General features: G+C 38.3%; 1 protein-coding gene across 3 annotated transcripts in view; it reads left to right on the top strand.

Moving 5' to 3' along the window:
- Positions 1 to 22,717, top strand: part of LOC123318887 (methyl-CpG-binding domain protein 5-like) — a 171,688-nt gene that overhangs the window by 138,906 nt on the left and 10,065 nt on the right. Inside the window, exon 1 of one of the 3 annotated variants that reach the window (XM_044905660.1) lies at positions 6,772 to 6,900. The exons of the other annotated variants lie outside the window; for them this stretch is intronic. The gene's annotated coding sequence lies outside the window, so the exon portion shown is untranslated. Of the gene's footprint in view, positions 1 to 6,771; positions 6,901 to 22,717 lie in introns of those variants that run through there. 3 annotated transcript variants of the gene reach the window in all.

Genomic DNA, 22,717 nt, shown 5'->3' with positions numbered 1-22,717 from the left:
GAGGTGTACTCATCACACTTTGATTGGAAGGAAGTGTGGTAGGTATTACTTATGTTCAGAAGAAACTCGGTTAAAGATTAGGTTAGTTAAAAGATCGCTAATGTTACGAAGGATGGCATAACGAGGTTCTTTCAGATGAGAACATTTGAGCTCTCTGAATACAATTGCGACTGATGAGTCAGCTTGAAAGATGTTCTGCTATAAAAAAGGAATTACTCACTTTAAGGACATACATAGATGAAAGTTTAGTCTTTTCTTATAGTATGGTTCTTTTGACCTCAAGAATCTACAGTCAAAGACTCATCCTGCGTATTTTGTTCACTACCAGCTCACATAATGGCTTGAAAGATTTTCATATTTTCCTCGATATTTCCTTATTTCAACGCTTGGCAAGACATTGGGGATATCCAAATAATTTGTGAAGAATTTGAATCATGTTAAAAAAAATGCCAAGAACTCCTCACACGTGAATCCTTCGTCTGGCAAATTGTGGAAAAGACTCCCATCAAAGACTCTTCATCTTTACACGTTTGTGGACTGAAGAATACTACTTTCCGCTTCCTATCTGCATGCCCTGAAGAGGGCATGTTAAAATGTCCCTATTATATCAAAGCCGATGAGCCTGATTAGGCAGACAACGATCCGAATCGACCAAGTACCTCCATCCGCCACCAGTCAACCAGATCTTCGCTTCGTGAAATGAGTCGTGACCGTCTCAACACCCACCGGCACTCGGTTAATTCAATTTCTACATGGTCTCCTCCTTATACGGGGAGGCCTCATCGTCGTCGTGCCTGGCCTCCAGACAATTATTACGCGTTTTTCATATATCCTTACGTATTTTGAACTTGGCCTTTTACGTTATTTACGTTTACGCGCGTACAGCACCTAGTGCAGCCGTGCGAGAGTAAATCGGCATTTTAGAATTTATATGGGAGCAATACCAGTTTCACCGCATATTATAGACGACGGAGTGCCTGCACTATGGTCTGATATCGTGGGAAGACAATGGCTGCTTGTTGGGAATAAAAGACGTGGCGTTGCAGTTTTATTGGTCGCATCCAAGGTGTTATCTGCACGTCTTCGCCGAAGAAATATCCATCTATGAGTTTTATTATGCGATATATGGAGGGAGTTGCTGTTGTTTGGTGATAATGAAGCTGTCCTCTCTTGATACATCTTGGACTCAGCTAGCATTGTAAGTTGTAAGTAATTGAGTAAGTATGTAAGCATTGAGAGGAACTTTAACACGATGCTATGTGGAAGGGAAGAATGGGAAAATGAATACACTACCCGAAATTTCAAGGTTAATACCATTGAATGGTTTACAGATGGTTCAAAAACCACGATAGGGGCTTGCAATGGAAGGCAAGCACCAAGTGTACACAGAAATATTTGCAATCGAAAGATGCGTAGACAAACATCGAAAGAAACTACCAGGGATGTGACATTCTGATAGCCAAGTCACCATCAAAGCACTGAACTCCTATGTCATCGACTCAAAGCTGATACGGAAGTGTCAAAGGAAATTCAATGAAAAAGCCAAGAACAACAAGGTCTCTTTATACTGTGTTCCTGGTCACTCTGGAATCAGAGGCCACTTACTGATCCAGAGCCTTTCTGTGGTATGGCAAATCCAACTTTAAGAAGGAATTTATGGGAAATAAGAAACCAGAAGAGAAAAAAATACTGTGGATGAATCTTCCAGGAATGGATCAATCGTTCCTCTGGAATTTTAAAACTGCAAGATCCAAGAAGTATTTGGATCTGAGTAAGAATAGATAGTAGCAGGCAGTAATTGGGGAAATAAGGATCTTTTTGTTCAGTGTTATTCGTTGTATTTCATTAAGCAATACAGAATCATAAAAATTTATCTAGAGGGCGTTTCACAAGGTTAATATTTTTTAGCAGAACGTAGAACTGCTCAAAATGACCTGTATCTCCAAGAATTCCCTATTAAAATTTTCCACCTTCCAGAATGAAGCAGTTGAAAATAATGGTCGCAAAATAGATCCTCATATTATCCTAAATCCTGTGTGGTGCCAGAGGGAAAACTTGAAATCTAGAGAAGCCAGATATCATATAAATAACCCGTTTTTGACGAGAAAACGGAAAAAGACACTTGTTTGAGAGAAACTGAGGAAAATTCAAAAACTCGCTATTAGAGTTGGTCTGAATTATTCGCAAAGATTATTTTGAAGTTGTAACTATCCGTTTTATGTCCGTACAGTCTTACTCGGCGTGAAAATGGAGTAAAAATTGAGGTAGCGATAATACGAGGATGTATTTATATGTATGGATGCACTGCAAGTTTCAAAAGAGGTAAATTTTCCATTGAAGATGATGACCGATCGGGAAGGCCAGTTTCTGTGTCAGTCCCCGAAAATATCGATGCAGTTCATGACATGATTTTATCAGACCGTCGAATTGGGCTAAGACGGATATCTGAAGCACTGAATATTTCATACGAACGCGTTCATCGTATAGTTCACGTCAATTTGGACATGAGAAAAATTGCTGCAAAATGGATCCCCAAATGTTTGAATGTTGACCAAAAGCGTGCAAGGGTAGAAGCATCGCGTTGGATCTGTGCTAGATTTGAAAACGATGTAGACTTCATAAACCGAATTATTGCTATGGATAAGACTTAGGTACATTTCTACGATCCAGAAACAAAGCAACAATCTATGGAATGGCGACACTCTGGTTCTCCAAGACCTAAGAAGTTTCGTGTCCAAAAATCTGCTGGAAAAGTTCTTGCTTCAGTTATTTAGGATTGCCATGGAGTAATCATGATTGATTTTTTGGATTATGGTAGAAAAATAACCGGAGATTATTATTCGACATTACTGACCACTTTACGGGAAAAAATTAAAGAGAAAAGACGCGGAAAGCTCTCCGAAGGTGTTTTGTTTTTGTAGGACAACGCTCCTGCACACAAATCCTATGTTGCCATGAAAAAAATTCGTGATTTAGTGTTTGAATTACTAGAACACCCCCCTTATTCACCAGATTTGGCCCCATTCGACTCATCTTTTCCCCATTTGAAAAAAAGTTTGAAAGGTCGTAAATTTTCTTCCATCGAGAAGGTAATGAAAGCTGTGGAGGTCTGGTTTGCAGAACAAGAAGAAACATCTTTTTTGAAAGGTCTAGAGACATTGCAGGTTTGCTGTACTGAATGTATCCAATTAAGAGAAGAAGATGTTGAGTAATAAAATATTTTGACATGGAAATTTTGTTTGGTTCTATAGAATAAGAATTTTTGAATATATCCTCGTAGCACATTTATCACGAACGATTTCACAATGCCATGTATCAATTCTTCTACACTGTTACTGTTCTTGTGTGTTTTTTTCTCCTCTTTCCATACACACTCTTTGATTTATCTCATTTCTTCATCGATAGTGAATGCGTACTTTCATTGTATTTTCCATTTTGAATTTATGGGTTTTGTACCTCAACTCTTGTTATTTTTATAATAGTAATAATAGATTAATTTTTAGGCGTTCTACAAGGTATCTATCTGTCTTTTCAACTTCATATCCAACTTAAACATGGCTTGAATGGAATCTCATCAAATGGGATTGATTCTGTTCCTAACAAAACATCTTACTTCCCTCCAGGATATGCAAATCTCCTCCATCCAATCGCTTCGAATAGGATCAGCAAAACCTCGGCAACGAAAAAAAAACATATCGCCCATAAAACGACGTAGATTATACGCATCAATTCTCGATTCACCGCATTCACGGACGAAGTGTGCTCAATCACCATCGTGGTATCTCCGGCAAAACCAAACATTTCCTATTCAAATCGCCCATAAATCGACGGTCGGGATCGCTGTTTGTACAGCGGCCAATATAATAAAGCGTCTGTGAAGAGCTTGAAACGTATGGCGAGCAATAAGTCCGAACTGGATGGAGTGTTTCTAGTTTTTTCGCCAAGTTGGAAGGTCACGCAGCCAGTCGTGCACTTCAGGATGGGTTCCGGACGATTTTCAACGCGGTTTCTAGATTGAGTTTCTCTTCCACAAACGCTCCAAAGGGACTGCGATGGACCATGCAGGGCAACGTGCAGCACCACGTGAATCTTTGGTCTGAGCGCCACAATGTTTCAGATTGTCTTATATTACTTATGGGGGTGAGTTTTGGGCCCATTTTAAGAAAAAAACTTTATATGAAAATATGTCCTAAACGTCTTACCTTTTGAGATACAGGGTAGTAAAGTTTTCCAAAATAAATTATTTATTATCAATATCTACAATAGCACCTCGAATATTTTAATGAAACTTGTCATACATGTACACTATGAATCTAGAGGCATTTTTTTATGTATCACTTTTTTCTTAATTTCCACCAGTGGCGTTCGTACGTAATTTGACCTACCTATTTTGGCCGACATTGATGGTACGCTACAGACTTTTCCTGAAATAAAAATTATTTTTGAAATTTCCAATCATTTCTTACAAAAATTGATCACTTGACTTTTTCAATCCGATTCACGGTTTCCGCTTAAAAAAATAAAAACCGTTTCTCTGCATGATCATAACGTTATATCCTTAATACATACATATGACAATATCACCATGTAGAGACATACGTAGGTTTAATTTTTTCAAATGAAACCCGTGTGTCGGACTAAAAAAAATTAAGAGATCTGCTCATAGTTGAATACAGTCAGTGGCGTGCCAATGACTGTCTAAATAATACCACCCTGTATCTCAAAATGTAAGACGTTTAGGACATATGTTCATATGAAGTTTTTTTCTTAAAATTGGTCCAAAAATCATCCTCATAAATATTGACATTCAATTAGGAAACACCCTGTATAAGTCATTTGGTAAATAAAATTGGGAAATTATTTCGAGATCATCTACTGGACACAGGACAGGCATACTCATATGGCCATTTTTGATCTATATTTTGCAGATGCGATTCATAACTTCACCTACTCAAAACATTTTTCCATTTTTGGTATTTATTATATTTAGACTTCCGGACTTCCTGCACCTGCTCCTGTAGCTGTTTTTATCTGATATTCATTTATTTTTGTTTCACAACTTTTGAGAAGTACAGGCAGCCACATTCGTGAGCAAAGGATAAAATTGGTACATATTCGAAACCGTAGAGAAAAATAAGTTATAATAGTCTTTCCCTGAAATCTTCAATGTATTTATATTGGACCTACGTAATAGTCAACATAATCGATGTATGAGCAGTGTATGTATTTTGATGCAAGATTTAACTTATGAACGTCGATAGATCATCCGTGCTTCAAGTCACGTTGCTAAATCTAAAATAGCCACCGAAAATAAATGTTTCTCTCTATCAGTATACAACCATTTCCTTTTTGAAATCTGTCTGAATTGTACAGGATGGCTGGCTATGCGAAAGCCCTCCAGGTTCATATGTACTTCTACGAGCAGTGGAGAAGTGAAGTGAAAAAATCATTTGAGTAAAATGCAACATTTATATTTGTAGAATAATTAAGAAATTTTTTGCGACTACATCAAGTACCTATTCCGTATCTGACTTCAATTCGCGTATCAATCAGGCCGGCCCTGAGTGCTTCATTCTAATAATCCCCACGCCCACTCTGTGAATAGATAACATTTCCTCTTTCTCGAGATTTCTCAATGTCAATGTCGAGCAAAGCTATTTGTACCGAGTACCATCGGCTCACAATAGATCCTTTTTAACAGACGTGTTCTTGCTTATATGCGGAGTTCTGATTAATGACCGAGATAGAAGCAATCAATTCTGAATAAAGAGGCCCCGTAATGAAATAATAATTCACTGTTACAAAAAAAAATAGACGACTGCGGAATGCTTATTGTTTTACCTGCCAGGAAGAGGTTCAATTTGGTCGTGTCTGGTGGGATGATATTTATCTTTGATGAAGTGATTTGTAGAGTTTATGTATATGACTTCATGATTGACGTCAATCATTTTGTATTGTTTCAATTTTTTTCTCCACGACGGTTTGTTTTGGTTTTCATTATCTTCCAAATGTTACGAAGTTGGTGATTGATCAGCAGGGTAGCTATTAATATCCCTTATTTAATTTTTAATACTTTTTAAACCTTATACAAACTTCCGGTCCTTATCTATATTTTCATTTTGGAAACTACTGAAAATGACTCTCTGAAAGTTGGCAAAAAATGTAAATTCAATTCTGTGGATGTCTTATCATATAAAAAAAGTATGTCACCTAATTGCATATAGTTCCAGAAAATACCAGTTGACATTCTCTTCAGTAAAGAACTGAATGTAAACAATGGGGAATTCTCCTCAATTTGGGTTATCACAGCTTATGCAAGTTCAAATCATTCTTCAAATATGAGGTTTCAAAATTAAATCGCTTCGTTTCTAGTTCACGATTTGGCAACAGCGCCTACTAGAAAATGAAAAGAACAATGGCTTTTTTATAAAATAAGAGCTGTTGATTCACAGCCATCATAAGGCGCGTACTCACTGGCGAGCCTCAACAGCAACCGGCCATAAAAATCCCATAAAATTTTATGACCTTCCTCGTTCGTCGCAGACTTCATAAACAGCTATCTTTGTCTATCTCATCAAGATAGTGCATTTGTTGTCCTTTATTATCAACGAATATTTCAGTCGATGTTGCCAACTTGTGCAATAGAAACGAAACGCTTTAAATTTTAAATACCCATTTTATTTTTCATTTTTAAGTACTTAAAATAATTTTTTTGGGAAACAGTTGGAATGGTTATTTCAAAATGTGACGTTTCGAAGACATTTCATAAAAAATGCATCATTTTCGTCAGAAGGAGTATTCCCTATTGGTTCTCATTCAATAAAAGGAGACTAACAATACGACTAATAATAATAATCTTTGTTTCAGGTGAGAAAAACCCAAGGTTTTCAGTTTTCAGTGGTGAGTTCTTTCGTTATCTGTTCTATAAATTCTTGCAGGAGAAATCATGATGAATAGATATCATATTAACCATTATATTGTATGCCCAGCCATCAATAGGCGGTTGAATCTTCATGAAGTCGTACAATCGGTATGGAATAATTCATCCGGTCTTCAATAATTCAATAACGATTTCTCAATTGGAAAAGTTTATCACTTCAATAAGATTTAATGATTGAATAAACTTCGTTACCTTATCCTTCTCATTTCTTTCACTACGTCGTCGTAACTTTCGCAGCAAGTTTACGAGCAAAACTAATTTGTTTTATCGCAAATTATAGGCGCTTTAACTTCATTAGTCAGTCCCTCATTATTATTTAATTCAACATCAGTTTTACGATGTATTCGTTACTTATTTATAGCTGTTTCATAAATGAACCTCATTTATGTCGGTGTCTCAAGAATAGACAACGAATAAGTCGAGTCACGATCTCAGAAAATTTGAAGATAGCAACGTACACTAGCTTGTTCTTTCTCGATTAGGACAATGTGATACTTTCAAGCTAGAGACGCATAACCTGCATCAGAAATACTAAGGAATTTATTGGCGTTTCACTACTCAAAGATATTTCTGTTTATCAGCATTATCAAAAATTTCTTCTTTCCATATCTTTTATCTGAAATTTTTTTTTGCTTCCTACTTAAATTGAATCCTTCAAGCAAAAAACTTCTGGCTCTCGTGCTGCCTGCTCAAGAATTCTCTCCTTTCTTATAGAACCGAATGAGCAAAACGCAAAACCGCAAGAACATCCATGGAAATTCTAGGCTGGTCGGTGATCCCGCGCTCAAACTTTTTAAACGTGTATTGGTTTCAAGTTTAAACGCCATAAAAGAGTCAAGTATCGATGTTTAAGTGAGAGAATAAAACAAGTGGAATTCTTCGTGTTATATCATCCGTATTAAATTGTCCAAGGATCTGAACTGAACTTGAGGTTATAGTCTCATAATTGGTATAAAGAATACTTCCATATTTTACCTACCTTTATTGATTCGATAAAGATGCCAGAGAAATTATTATATAAGAAGAGATATTTGGAACAGAAAATAAATTGAAATATCATATGAGGGAATTCTTTTGAATTTTTTCTAAGAATGTAAATGTTACCAAATCTACGAGAAATGGGGAGGATTTATAGAACCATTAAAAAAAGAGTGAACATATATCTTCATGTAAAACTTTTATGGACAAGCTGAAGGTTAAAATTTGGTACAATTATTCGAATACATCATAGAAGAAGCCTTTTGATTTTGATGAAATATCCTTGTTGATTCGTAGTAGATACCTACATATTTCACACGTAGGAATTTCGAAAGGTACATTACACAACAAAAATACTGATACGATCCTGAACCACCCGTAAATAGGAAACAGTTAGTTAATTTCTCTTCGGATATTCGAAAGCAATAAAAATTTTACACCTGCCATGTTTTACGCTGAACAGAAGCCGTAAAGGTTTTTGTCATTTTACACGCAGGCCAACTAATTAGAACACCGTCGTCAATTTTTCTGGATAACATCTCACCTAGAAGATAATTCCTTTTAACGACACACTAATATGTTTGCCTGGACAAAATTGAGATATTACGGAAGTAGCGTCATTCCTCATTTAATGTTCTGATTTTAGACAAAGATATGTAGGTCAGTCCACAATTCATTGTCATTCGCATAGACAAAGTAAAGTAACATAAAAATTTAAAATTGTCTAATAATTTGTTACTGAGCAATTGAAGTTCTATGAACAAAGCGTATTTTTTTTGTTGACACTACCAAGAATCTGATCTCTTATTTTTTTTTCATCTCATTATGATTGCAGCAATCTTGTCTCTCCAACTTACACTTATATAATCTCAGTTATGTTTCGTTTAAGGCCGTTAACAGCTAACATACTCCTTGTTTACAACCAACAGAGTCGTCCTCTTCATACGGCTATGTAAATAAACGTTTAATGTTTATTTTAAACTCATATTTACTCATTTAACACCGGGACAGGATTCTTGCCTACCGAAGATTCGAGTGGCGTGTTAATGGATGAAGAAGCATATAGCAATCGCGTCAAAATTTGTTTGTTTAAATGTTAGGTGCCTTCTCAGACTTGTTTTCAGTTCGTTTATTTTTCAAAAGCGATACCCAGTCTTCTTCGAGTGGGTATTCCATACCCGAAAGCGTCAGTTCTTCAATGGCAATTTCCCTATTTTTTCGAGTTTTGCTTGTGAACTTTGTGCTGCTGTATCATCATGTATGTGTTCATTAATGATGTCATTGTTTGCTCGAGTCTTTTTTATGTAGCAATTTAATGGGGAGATGGATCAAGTGAGCTTCTAGACCTCTAGAGGTTTGTTATTCAAATTCTAAACAATGTACAGGGTGGGCAAAATTCAATGGGATTGAGTGGCAGCTCTGTAACCGTAAGAGATAGGGAAAATTGATGGCAAGTTTTTCGACATCGATTTTCATAAATTGTTAAAACTGCTTTTTTTCGCTCTTCGTACAGGTGCTTCTATTTCGTGAAGTATCATGCAGATATCGAAAAATATATGTTACATTCTATAGACATTTTTTCATGTAGAATGCAGTGGCGTAGTCGAAGATTTTTTACAGTGGTAACATTCTTTTTTTTTAATATACACTCTATGTTATTTTTATATATTTCAGTCCTATATTTTTTTTAATACGAATAGAATATATATTATGAGTGGTATCTCTAATTCTTCTTCCAATAAAAAAACTCAAAAACTAGTTCGGTCAAGTTGACAGGTCATTTCATTGATAATATGATAATGAACTTTATGCTCTTATGTTGTGTCAACTTATGAGAGATTTTGGAAATAACTTCATATTTACCAATTAACCTCTACTAGGAGTGGCACAGCCTTATTTGTGAAGGTGTTTGAAAAGGCTGTGGTACTGGTATTTAGATTATCTACTAGTTGTAGAGGTTTCGGAACATATTATTCAGTTGAATCCAGGTTTTTAAAATTTCCTGAAAGTAATTAATTCCATATTGGAGAATTTTTCATCCTTTCAAATATCCGGAATGAAAGTGATCTTAAAAGTCTCTCTATATTAGTAATAATAATGAGGTTTATTCTTTGAAGTCTACAAGGTTGTGTGTTAAACCTAAGGAAATTCACTAAAGAGCAAAGCATGTGTCATTTAATAACCTGACAGAATTTAGGAGCATAAAGTTCAATATCATATTATCAATGAAAATGAACTGCCAACTAGACCGAACTAGATTTTTAGTTTTTTTATTGGAAGAACAATCAGAGACACGACGTATGTTATATATTCTGATCAGAAATAAATATGGGACTGAAATATGTAAAAATAATTAACACGGGGTTTATATTTAAAAAAATAAAAGTTATCACTTAAGTGCGGATTGAAAAAAATCTTTGACTACGCCACTGAATTCTACATGAAAAAGTGTCTATAGAATGTAACCAAAACCTAAAAGCTCACTTCCTCTTAACATCATGTAAGTGTACATTAATGGGAATTAAGAAGGTGAAAAAAAATCAGCAATTCCTAGCTAATGCCAACGTTTCGCAACATATATTGTCGCTTCTTCAGGGCCAAAAAATACAGAATATCGTGAATAAAAACGAATACAACAACACACACAGAAGAACACAAATCAACATGAATATAATAAAATAGACAATTGCAGAGTAAGGATCCGCACTGAGGAACACCTACCAAAGCTAAATTATGCTTTCAAAAAATAGAAGTCTCTTCTTGTACCATCTATTTTTTGAAAGCATAATTTGGCTTTGGTAGGGTGTCTTAGTGCGGATCGTGACTCTGCAATTGTCTATTTTATTATACTCATGTTGATTTGTGTTCTTCTGTGTGTGTTGTCGTTTTTCGTTTTTATTCACGATATTCTGTATTTTTCAGCCCTGAAGAAGCGACAATATATGTTGCGAAACGTTGGAATTAGCTAAGATTTGCTGATTTTTTTTTCACCTTCCTAATTCCCATTGACGTACACTTACATAGAATGTAACATTTGTTTTTCGATATCACTAATACTTAACGGAATAGAGGCACCAGTACGAAGAGCCTCAAAATCACTTTTCACTTATAACTTGAAAACAAAAGAAGATAGAGCTGTTTTGGCCATTAACAATCTTTTGAAGATCGAGGTTGGAAACGTGCCATCCATTTTTTCTTAGCTCTTACGGTTACAGAGCTGCCATTCAATCCCATCGAATTTGGCCCACCCTGTACTTCGATTCGACAAATATTAAATTTTAACTGGAATGATCAAAATATCACTCTTTTCCATATTCTCGAGGTAATCCTCTCAGCCCCCATGGAGATGCATTAAATTTGATGGTTCAAAAAGCCATGAAATTAGGGTTATTAAATTGAAGAACGCTGAAGTTCGAACTACGAAAGAGGACGTGGGAGACAATGGATAATAAACCCGAAAGGCAGCACGGTAATTGCGAGTTTTCGACGCGACAACTCTGGGAAAAACGGGAACAAAATGAGATTTAGAGCAGCGAGAAAGACTTTTACCGTACACCATACCAAAATAATTACTTTTCCCCGTTTCAATTTGGGATTTCAAGTTTGATGGGGACAAGAGACCGCCCGACTAAATCCAATTTTGAACTTATTAAACTTTGGTCCTTGCGTGAATTGAACAGGTTTCATAATAATTATTTATGATGTCTTAGCGGAGGGCTTTGGGCTGTTGGATCTGGGATCGGTTTGTTGGTAGGTCTTCGGCACGGAGTCTCTATAGCTTGTTTGGAAGTGGCTCCTCGGTTTGACCCACTTTATTTAGAAACGACTTTCGTTTCAGGAGGACGTCCTCGATTTGATCGAACAGTTAACAGGGTCGCATTCGAGGAATTTTCGATGGTCTTTAACATGTTCAGTTTCAACGTTTTGTGGTTCATGAAACTTTCTTCGAAACCAAAAGGCATTTACGAAAAGGGCGCTACAAAGACGACTTCCGATAACTTTGGCAACACCTCAGAACACAGAATGCGCATGACCAACATGGCTACCGCCATATGATCCACTGACAGTGGCTGTCAGGAGAGGTTAAGGAATCCATTATGTCTGTGTAAAGTCACTACGATGGAAGGAAATTTGGCACCAATCACATGCGTGATGGTGACATTTGTTGGAGTTATGGAGCTGGGTGAACAACTTCTGACATCTGTCAGAGGCTCGGCTTTATCGGGAACCATGTGGACAGGCATTTGTTGTCGTATTACACAAACACAAAATATGGTCCTCATGAAACTTAATGGCCAATTTGAAAGAATTACAAGAAACATTTTTGTAGGTGTTCATCTAGTTGAACATGCGTTAAGAAGCCTTTCAACTTGAACAATTACTGTGTTGGTTGAACGAAAGTAGAAGAGCAAAGCTACTACCTTCGCAATCCGAAATAGGTTGCTTCTTCAGACCAAAACTGTATTGAAAATGTCTGGGCTGCAATGTCACAGCAGTTACGCCATTTGTCTAACCCACCGCAGATATAACAACAAGTCGCCAATCTTTTGACGGACATTTGGCATAACATTCCTCAAAACAATGAATTAGAAGAAATGTGGGACATATGTCATTGTCTTCGTCTGGGTTCGATCTGAGGGGGATTGAACCGGATCTCGTTTCATACTGGTGGCGCTCGAGTATTCCTCGATAATACTAGGAAGCAGTTCCAATCGTTTTTCCATCATAGAAGGAGCTGTGTTGCTCTGACGAGGTCAAATGGGACCGAAACCATGGTCAGCATCTGCTCTTCTTCTGTGGAACCCTCTCCATTTAGTTGTTCTGACGATGACACATTGGTTAGTTCAATTCAGATCGTAACAGTTGTTGATATTCATATCGGCGGGTGGTATGCATGTTTAATTCTTATTATTCCTCGAAACTTTCATTGATAACCTCATTGACGCAATGCCAATGTCAATTATAGTAAGAGTACTGTGAAAAGCTAGATCTTGTTTCCGAGGAGTTTGTAGCAGGAAACCTTTTTTAAATCCGTCTATTCCAACAATAAGAATCTTGATTTTGTTAATTTCCCTACTATGTTGTCGCTTTAAAGCAGTCCTGCTTACTCTTGCCATCTTGCCTCTTAATAAATCAGTACACATACAAAATCGTTTTTCTATTCTCCTTTATATATTACAATTACAAGTACACAAATTAGTAGTAGTAGTAGTAGTAGTAATCTTTATTGAAACAATGTTTCAAAGGGCTAACCACCTAGGTAACAACAGTTAATTCATGAGGTCAAAAAAAACACTTTTTTCTTGTACCATTTTTTCCGATTCGGCCCTGATAAAAGATATAGCCATTTTAAGTATCTAAATCTGTGACAATACGTATCTGTGGATCTTTTGAAAAGAGTTGCATTCGGTCAAAGTACCCAATTTTCTGAATTTCACAGATGTTTTTAATTTTTGAACAAATTATTCGAAAACGGCGCATTATACGAGAAAATATGAGGAATACTTTTATTTTGCAAAACGTTCAAATATTCATTAGATGGCGTTGAACTTAGTTTCAAGAATTGGGTTCTTCGGATTTTTGGTATTTTTATGGTACGTAATGGTCATAATGAAAAAACTGGAAGACATGGGTGATATCTTGTGTTCGAAAAAGATTCATCAAATGAATGAACAACTATATTCCGAAATTTATTTCATTCGATAAAACCGTTTGTGAGTTAGAACTAAAAATAACATTTTTATGGTTTTTCAACAGCCTGTATCTTAAATTAAACCGAGCCGATTCGAAAAAATTGGTATAGGAAAAAAATGTTTCTTTCGACCTCAAGAATCTACTGTTAGAATATTCTTATGAGTCAAAGACTCACCCTGTATATTCTAAGATATGAAAAGTGGACCCTACTTAAATCTCTTCAAATACATAGAGAAGCCAGTGTACTCGATATTACACTCTCTCCAGGTTCCGGAGTGATTCTATTCAGCCAGTATATTGATATTTATTATTTATTGTTCCTTTTGAGAGTTGTGGTCTTCAGTTATCCACTTAGAAGTTTATAATGATTTTTTTTCTCTGCGACAATCAACTTTAAATTGATACTACCCCTGACTAATGCGAAATAACTCCCTTCAATCCCCAACTCGGCGTCGTTGTCCCGACGAAAAGTTTAATTCTCACCAGTCCCCAATTATAGCGACACAATACGATATACACTTAAATTGGGGAAACGCTTCAGCCGTGCACGCCAACAAAGCGAAATTAAATTCGTCCGAAATGGAGTCCCGTCCTATTTCGGAACGAGACAAACCCGGAAGAAGATAGCGATGTTGCGGAAATTGCTCCAGATATAGTGTGTACTTTGTATCGCGGCGCACTAGACGGTTTGGTCTTGTTGTAGATGTTGAGAGACCCTAAATTGCTTGTATTGTGCTGAGGACTGGGCGAGGTGGGAGAATTGCAACGGCTACAGTTACCAGACGATGGTGGAGCAATTGAATGAGGAGACACAACTGAGACGTTTTTCTTTTCAATTCTATGACGATAAAGAGAGCTCACTGTATAATGTGAACTTAACTAAAAGTGGTATGAAAGAGTCGCTCGATAACGGAAAGATACTATGCCTTTCGATAATGGTGAAGGCATTGGTCAAACTGGAGGTATTCCATACAAAATTGTCATCAATAAAACCTGCATTCCTTAGTTCCAAAAAAGTTAATTTCACTCCTAAACGAACAAGAACTTTTGTTCCTGTCTAGGGAACAGAAATATTTACAATCTACCTTTTGATCACTCATAAGTCGTCAAGATCGAACGGCAGCGCCGAGATGGATGAAATTCTCAGATTTATTACTAGAAGAGTTGCTCCTTCAGAATATGTATCACATTTCCATTCACGGTTACTTTTATTGAGAGATAAACGGCTCGAAAGTTGAACTTAGAAAAATCCTGAAAAAGATGGGTTCAGTTAAAAATTCGTCAAGATCGAACGGTTGCGCCGAGATGGATGAAACTCTCAGATTTATCACTAGAAGAGTTGCTCTTTCAGAATATGTATCACAGTTCCATTCACGGTTACTTTTATTGAGAGATAAACGGCTCGAAAGTTGAACTTAGAAAAATCCTGAAAAACATGGGTTCAGTTAAAAATTCGTCAAGATCGAACGGTTGCGCCGAGATGGATGAAACTCTCAGATTTATCACTAGAAGAGTTGCTCTTTCAGAATATGTATCACAGTTCCATTCACGGTTACTTTTATTGAGAGATAAACGGCTCGAAAGTTGAACTTAGAAAAATCCTGAAAAACATGGGTTCAGTTAAAAATTCGTCAAGATCGAACGGTTGCGCCGAGATGGATGAAATTCTCAGATTTATTACAAGAAGAGTTGCTCTTTCAGAATATGTATCACATTTCCATCTACGGGTACTTTTATTGAGAGATAAACGACTCGAAAGCTGACCATCGAAAAATCCTAAAAAATATGGGTTCAGTTAAAAATTCGTCAAGACCGAACGGTTGCGCCGAGATGGATGAAATTCTCAGATTTATTACTAGAAGAGCAACTCTTTCAGAATATGTATCACATTTCCATCTGCGGTAACTTTTATTGAGAGATAAATGACTCGAAAGCTGACCATCGAAAAATACTGAAAAAGATTGGTTCAGTCAAAAGTTCGTCAAGACCGAACGGTTGCGCCGAGATGGATGAAATTCTCAGATTTATTACTAGAAGAGCAACTCTTTCAGAATATGTATCACATTTCCATCTGCGGTAACTTTTATTGAGATATAAATGACTCGAAAGCTGACCATCGAAAAATACTGAAAAAGATTGGTTCAGTCAAAAGTTCGTCAAGACCGAACGGTTGCGCCGAGATGGATGAAATTCTCAAATGAAGAGAAATGATTTTATTTCTCCCTTCAAATTAGAATAAGTTTCAAAGTAGTTTTCTATTAAACATATAGCTTATACTACAATGATAAAGATAAACCTATTTTATATCCACAAATACTTCAAATATAAAATTATGCTCCCCTCCATAATAATTCCTGGAAACGCCACAGGAGAAGCGTCATTTTACTTTAATAAAAAAGTAGCATACGAAAATCGCAAATTCCATCTCTTAAGATAACAGTACCTCCAAAGTTCTCTAAATGGGATACCCTGCACAAAATCTTGAAATTAAATTTGATTCCAGCTCAGATTCAAATCTCCAGCGTTATGATTTCTACATTTCAACTGACTTTGGTTCTTAATTCAAGCTAAAAGAGGCGTATTTGTGTAGTTTGGGTAGCATCTCTAGAAATCAAGCGATTAATTTCCCCCCAGAGATATACAGATCGGTGCGCCACCTGTCGCAAGGCAGGAGGATGTGCTTCCAAGGCACACCTCCTGAATAACCCTGTTCAACAGCTATAAACACCAGAACAGAGAGTCTGCAATTTTTTTCTGCTATTTTGCGGCTTCGATGACAAATCCTTGCGGTTCTATCTTGGATTTTTAGTAGGTTAGGTTGGGTGAGATGAAACAATACCTCACAGCCTCATAGTTTATCTCTTCCAATCACACTTATGCTGCCTCTGGTGCAGCGAGCGATTCATATTCCGGAATAATTCCATTCAGTCCGTATGGAAGGCTGGTCCATGGATCTCCGCAAGAACTGGAGAAAAAACGCCGAATTTCACTTATGAATCTTCGTCTGCCTGTCGACTCCACCCCATAGAAATCCGTGCGGCAATTTCCTGAATTATGGATGACATCGCCTCTTAAATCAGTCCCGTCGAATACATACAAAGTGTTCGCGACTGTTTCGTCCGCGAAACCAGCCTTCTATAGGTCCCATTATCTTTTTACGACCGGCCGATTATCATGACAGGATCGGCAGAAATTCTTATTACGGACATTTTCGCCAGTCCCCGGCTTTTTTCCGCGAGATGAACATGTAATAATAAGTCTTCAATTGATCTGGAAGATTTTACGACGTAGTATTCCGCCGTCGCGTATCGCCTCTCAGATTTCGTGACTTGAAATTTCATTCGATATTTTCATCGAGATACCGACCAGAGCCGGGGGCCATTAAAATGTGATATATTTACGGGGCAAAAACGGGGAAGAGATGAGGAATCGAATCGCGACCACGAAGGCGTAAGAACCATTAGGATAGTCGCAGATCTTTATTATGACAGCTTTATGTCTGGCAATGGAATATAAAGCATTTCATTCCGGGCGTTATCTCGACCGAGCCGCGCTATGTCGCGGAGGGGGGAGTGATGGGAACAACGCAAAAAATCAACCTAAATCCATAAAGATACGCATCGAACTGGCTGGATGGGGCAATAGGCTTGTTGCGCTTATATGGTGGCTTGTTATATTTGTACGAAGTTCTCCGAGAGGCGTGTATTGTGGATGACGATGAAATTCTGGAGTTTCAAATCAATTTGGGAAAGTGGCGAGAAGCCTCTTCTATTACAATCGTTCTTCTGATCTTTGTCCCTGGGTGAGGTCGACCCATTTTGAAAATTGCTGAGAGGATCATCAGTGAGACTGACTCTAGCAGTTCCTATCTACAATGGAGGGGCCCCATCGAGATATATTCAAATATGTGCGCCACCTATCGACAAGTAGACTACCTGCTACATAATAAGAATATCCCTTAGTTAACGTTGAGTTGAGTTGAGAGCCTTAACTGAACTCAAACTTCTTGGCAAAACCATTGGATGTTATGCCAAGCATCTTCGATTTCTAAATGCCGTTTGAAACGGTCATAGCTTCGTTTGCACGAAGGGTCATTCATGTGGTTTACTGATGGATCAAAATCAGAAAGGGGTACCGGCATTGGCGTATATGCACCTAAACTGAGAATCTCTAAAGTCCTGGGAAGTGAACTTTCTATTGCAGACCGAGACACTGACTGTTTAACGTATGCGCTCAGGAGTTTTTCAAAATGAACGTCAAAGGGACGCTCATCTATATCACTACGGATAGCCAGGCCACGTTTAGGTCCCTGGAATCACACTGCCAGAGATCTCTGCTGACATGGCAGTGCCGTTTAACCATAAACCTACTGACCAGAAGAAATAAAGTAACTCTACTATGAGTACCAGGGATTTGTGGTGTTGAAGGAAATGAGAAAGCCGATGAACTTGCAAAAAGAGCATCAAGGTGATTATCTGCTGGACCTGAGCCTTTCTGTAAGCTTGAAAAATACCAATATAAGGCACCGGTCCAAGAATGGGAGTTGAACAACAGATTAACCCTGTGGAGAAACACTGCTGGACTTACTCAGTCAAAGAAATTCGTGATGATTTCATCGACCTACACCAGAAAACTGCTAAAGCTGAGCTTTGGTTGATGGTGAGACTGCTGACAGGGCACTGTCGGTACAAATTCATTTGTACCGTATGGGAAAGTCGGCAGATGAGTTTTGTAAAGAGACACAAGGCCAGACCACGCTGAGGTCCCTGGTATCACACTGCCAGAGATCTCTGCTGACATGGAAGTGCCGTAATACCATAAAGCAACTGGCCAGAGACAACAAAGTGACTCTACTATGGGTACCAGGGCACTGTGGTGTTGAAGGAAACGAGAAAGCCGATGAACTTGTGAAAAGAGCATCAAGGTTAATACCTGCTGGACCTGAGCATTTCTGTGGGCTTGGAAAGTAACAATATGTAGTCTTATGCACTGGGAGAGGATAACCAGGCACAACTACGTTGCTTATCGCCTCGAAAACATAGCGATGAGGAACGGCTGGCAGGTGACGAGGGAGCCCATGATTAGGGACAGGGAAGGAAAACTTTTGAAACCCGACCTTCTTCTAACTAAAGATCAGCACGTCATAATATCTGACGTTTCAGTTAGCTGGGAGTGCCCAGAGCCTTTGAGCATGGCTTACGCAGTTAAAAAAGCCATATACTCCACTCCCACCTTCCTAGAGAAGGTTGAAGAACAATACCCCGATAAAATTATCGAAGTACTTCCGCTCATTGTGGGTGCTAGGGGAGGATGGTGCCCTGAAAACCTGAACATCATCAAGATGGTTGGCGCTACGAATGCGGATATTGGAGACATAATCCATACCGCTCTGAGGGGTGGCTGCATCATACACAAGCAGTTCAACCGCGTGGTGTGGCGCAGTTCTCGTAGGGTTCGTGTAGTTCGTCCCACTGCAAGATCTCAGTGGTAAAGCTTCAGCTGGTCTCGCGAATGCGGGTACCGGTTGTGTGTTCGGGCTACTGGTGCGGCTATGGATGCTGTTCGAGAGAGTTTGTTCGTGCGATAGTGTTCGTGAACTTCGTTCTATAAGTGGTGTACTGACTTGTTCTCTCTCTGTTGTTTGTCAAGGATGTGATGTACTGGTCTATTGTTTTTATTTTTTTAACTTTTGAACCTGACATTGAGTCATCTCTAAGGTCATGTGACCCATTAGCTTACGATTTTGATCTGCTTGTACTGCCTGTAGTCTGAATACCGAATAAAGCCTTATAACAGCGGTCCAACAATGGGAGTTGAACAACAGACTAACCCTCTGGAGAAACACTCCTGGACTTACTCAGTCAAAGAAATTCGTCATGATTTCACCGACCTACACCATAAAACAGCTTGCCTGTCGCGAGCTGAGCTTTGGGTGATGGTGGGACTGCTGACAGGGCACCGTCGGTACAAATGATATTTGTACTAACAGTGCACACTGTATGGGTGAGTCAGCAGATGAGATTTGCAGGCTCTGTGGATCAGAAGCAGAAACAGCTGAACACATGGTATGCAACTGTCCAGAGCTAGCTGGCCTAAGAATCATTCATCTGGGGAAACCAGTCCTGGATACTCACGAGGTAACGTCCAAAGCCCCTAAGGATGTTGTCGGTTTTATCAACACCATTGACGAACTCCTTGTTTCCTATGAAGTAGTAGGTAGAGAACGAAAGATCTACATGGTCGCAGTTCCCGAAAAGCTGACCAGAACTGGAACATTCCAGAAAGTTCCTTGAGAACTGCGAGATCTATGAAGTATCTGGATCTTAACAATAATATGCCTCACCTTCTTACATGATTCTTCACAGGGCATTGTCATCTTAGGGGGCACTTCATCAGAATGGGTCTAACAAAAACTGACGAGTGCAGATTCTGTGGGGAGCACGATGAAACCCTAGATCACCTGGTGACAGGATTCCCTGCCACTGCTCGCTAACACAGTAAGTGCTTTGGGCGAAAAACATTTATGAGCAAGGAAATAACCTCCTTGATGGATGCCAAGCTAAAGCGAAAACAGCTCTATTGGGGCAAAGTAGATCTTGAGGTCGCAGTACAAACGCAACACCTTTTAAAATCTACTATCTACTAGAACCCTATCAACCTACTGACGCATCATGAGGTTCAAATTCAGTAGGTACGGGTTACAATGACCTGCCACCACATGGTCTTTTGTTTTACGTTTCTTCCACAAGCTTCACGTTTTCACCAAGTCTCATTAAAATTGTGTGGTAAATTCCACATTGACTCCTTCACTATTTCAGCTGTCATTTGATTACCGCAGCTCACCAACCACATTCGAATCAGGGGTCAGTGATAAAGTTGTTACACCATCGAATTAAAAATCGATGAGTGTGAGAGTTTCTCCGCGTTCTTATTTTAAGTCCCTAAAATCGATAGCCCGCCATGCATACATTGTCTCAATTCGTGGGAAGTTATGATACGTTCGTAGCTCATTGCGCGCCACAAATGTCAACTGGGAGCCTCTAAATCATCGTGAAAAACGTCTCAATTTCCCTTCCCTTCCATAAAAAACCCAATAGGTTCCGATTACAAAGAACCGACGAAAATAATTTCACAATGAGAAAAGAGAAAAAAATGCGTGTTCCACTTCTCTATCATAAATTAAACTTTCGCAACAACGACCGGCTAAGTTTACCATAAATCAAACAAGAAAACGATGAGAATAGACAGAGACGACTGGTATATATACAACTCAAATTTGACGTGGATGGATGTTTATTTTTAGAGTTGCCTCGTTCGCCTCGAGCTGTGTTATTATGGTTTCTTTTTTACGGGTCAAATTATGTAATGTAATAGTTGGGAATCGGTTTAGATAGGGTTCTTGCCTTGTTCTTGGAGATGAACGCAATTTCTTCGAATTGTTCACTCGTCGTATGAAGGATTGTGAATGATCAACTGGAACGTTTCTAGGCTCTCACACAACGTTGCAAAACTGCGGAATTTAATCCTAATAGTCGAAATCTTCTTCTAGGGTATTTGCGACATCCTTTCAGTTATGAATCATCGGTTTGTTGTGTTCTGCGCATTTCTTTGTTATTTCTTGGTGACACTTATATCTGCCCGTGTGGCGACAGACAATGTCACTTCGAAAAATTCGAATAAACTTTCCTGGAAATACAATTAATTCAATATTACACAATTCTGAATGGTCATAACATCCGCCTATCTAACTATATGGAAAACCCATCGGAATATCTATGTAGTTATCTATCATTATTATTTATAGTGGCAGAGAACCGTCACATTCCTGAGGTTACTGTCATGTTTAACACATCCCACGTGCTCACACAAAAGGTCGTTTAATTCGAAACGCTAGAGCGACTTCGATTTTCTCGAAGTACTGCTGAAACTCCTACCGTTATTCTCTGGCTGCTTCACATGTTCGCAGACACGGAGCAAACCGTATTTTCCACAATAAATGCCCAATAAAATCGATATATCGATACGATGGCTACGTTCCCTTAGATGGTCGTGGTATAATAACTTCGTGCGGCTACATTTCATTTCTGGTATTGTTTATGAGCCTTAAAGTGAAAACGTTTATGTGGACGGTCAGCGGATATTATGGGTCGAATATGTGAAGCGATCTGCTACTCATGGTGTTGCTCATCGTGATATTTTTTGTACCCTAGAAGAGGTTTGAGAAAATATCTTTCACAAGATGATTTCTGTAGTTTTCAATCACCCAACACCTCTCATTCGACATCCAATAAGTGATAAATAATAACTTCATCACCAGAAGAAGTAGACGGTATACTTCTCCTTGAACATTCGATGTATTATTCATAAACGCAGTATCCAATGAAACTTTACGAGCCACGAATAGGCATGCACAGGGTTTTTTCTTCGTAAGACCCCGGAACTCAATCACAAGCAGCAAATTTTTCATACTCCCCAAGATATGGGCCGTACTGTACCGTATCACCAATTTTATTGCCGTTATCCAACAGTGACCACCCATGAGAGCCAGAACCTGGTGCTTTAACTCTTGCAGTTAGTATTAATATTGGTGCATCTTGCCAAAGGATCAATTCCATCTTGAGTTGTTACAAGATTTCTTCAAATCATGCCTAGCTTTGTGTCAAAACTTTCTATCTCCACAATCATCAGTTCTTCGACTGGATCATCAGACACCCAACAGACAGCAAAAAACTCGCTGATGGAGCAATTTGCATCATTATCGAACTTGATGACGAATGGCAGATCTGTCCCTTGGATATACCATTCGGTTAATGGTGCAAATTGAACGTCATTACCTTAGGTAGCAGATGCTCCATAATAATAATCATACTCAATATAGACGGCGATGGAAACAGCTTTTTATGGTTTCCCTCAGTTCTTGATTATCCTATACGGTAATATCTGATGCATCTCAATACGTCTGTCGGGTAGTTCTCGCATGTCAATGCAGTTTCGTAGTATTCCTGGTGAATAACAATTTATAAATAATGTCTATTGAACATTTTTTCTCGATATATCTTACGGTTAATTAATTTTTTAAATCACTCTCTTGAAAACTGCTATAGT

The sequence above is a fragment of the Coccinella septempunctata genome, chromosome 8 (assembly GCF_907165205.1).
Source record: "Coccinella septempunctata chromosome 8, icCocSept1.1, whole genome shotgun sequence".
NCBI lineage: Eukaryota > Metazoa > Arthropoda > Insecta > Coleoptera > Coccinellidae > Coccinella > Coccinella septempunctata.
Note: the sequence above shows the minus strand (reverse complement) of the source record. Positions and strands in the feature narration are given on the sequence as shown.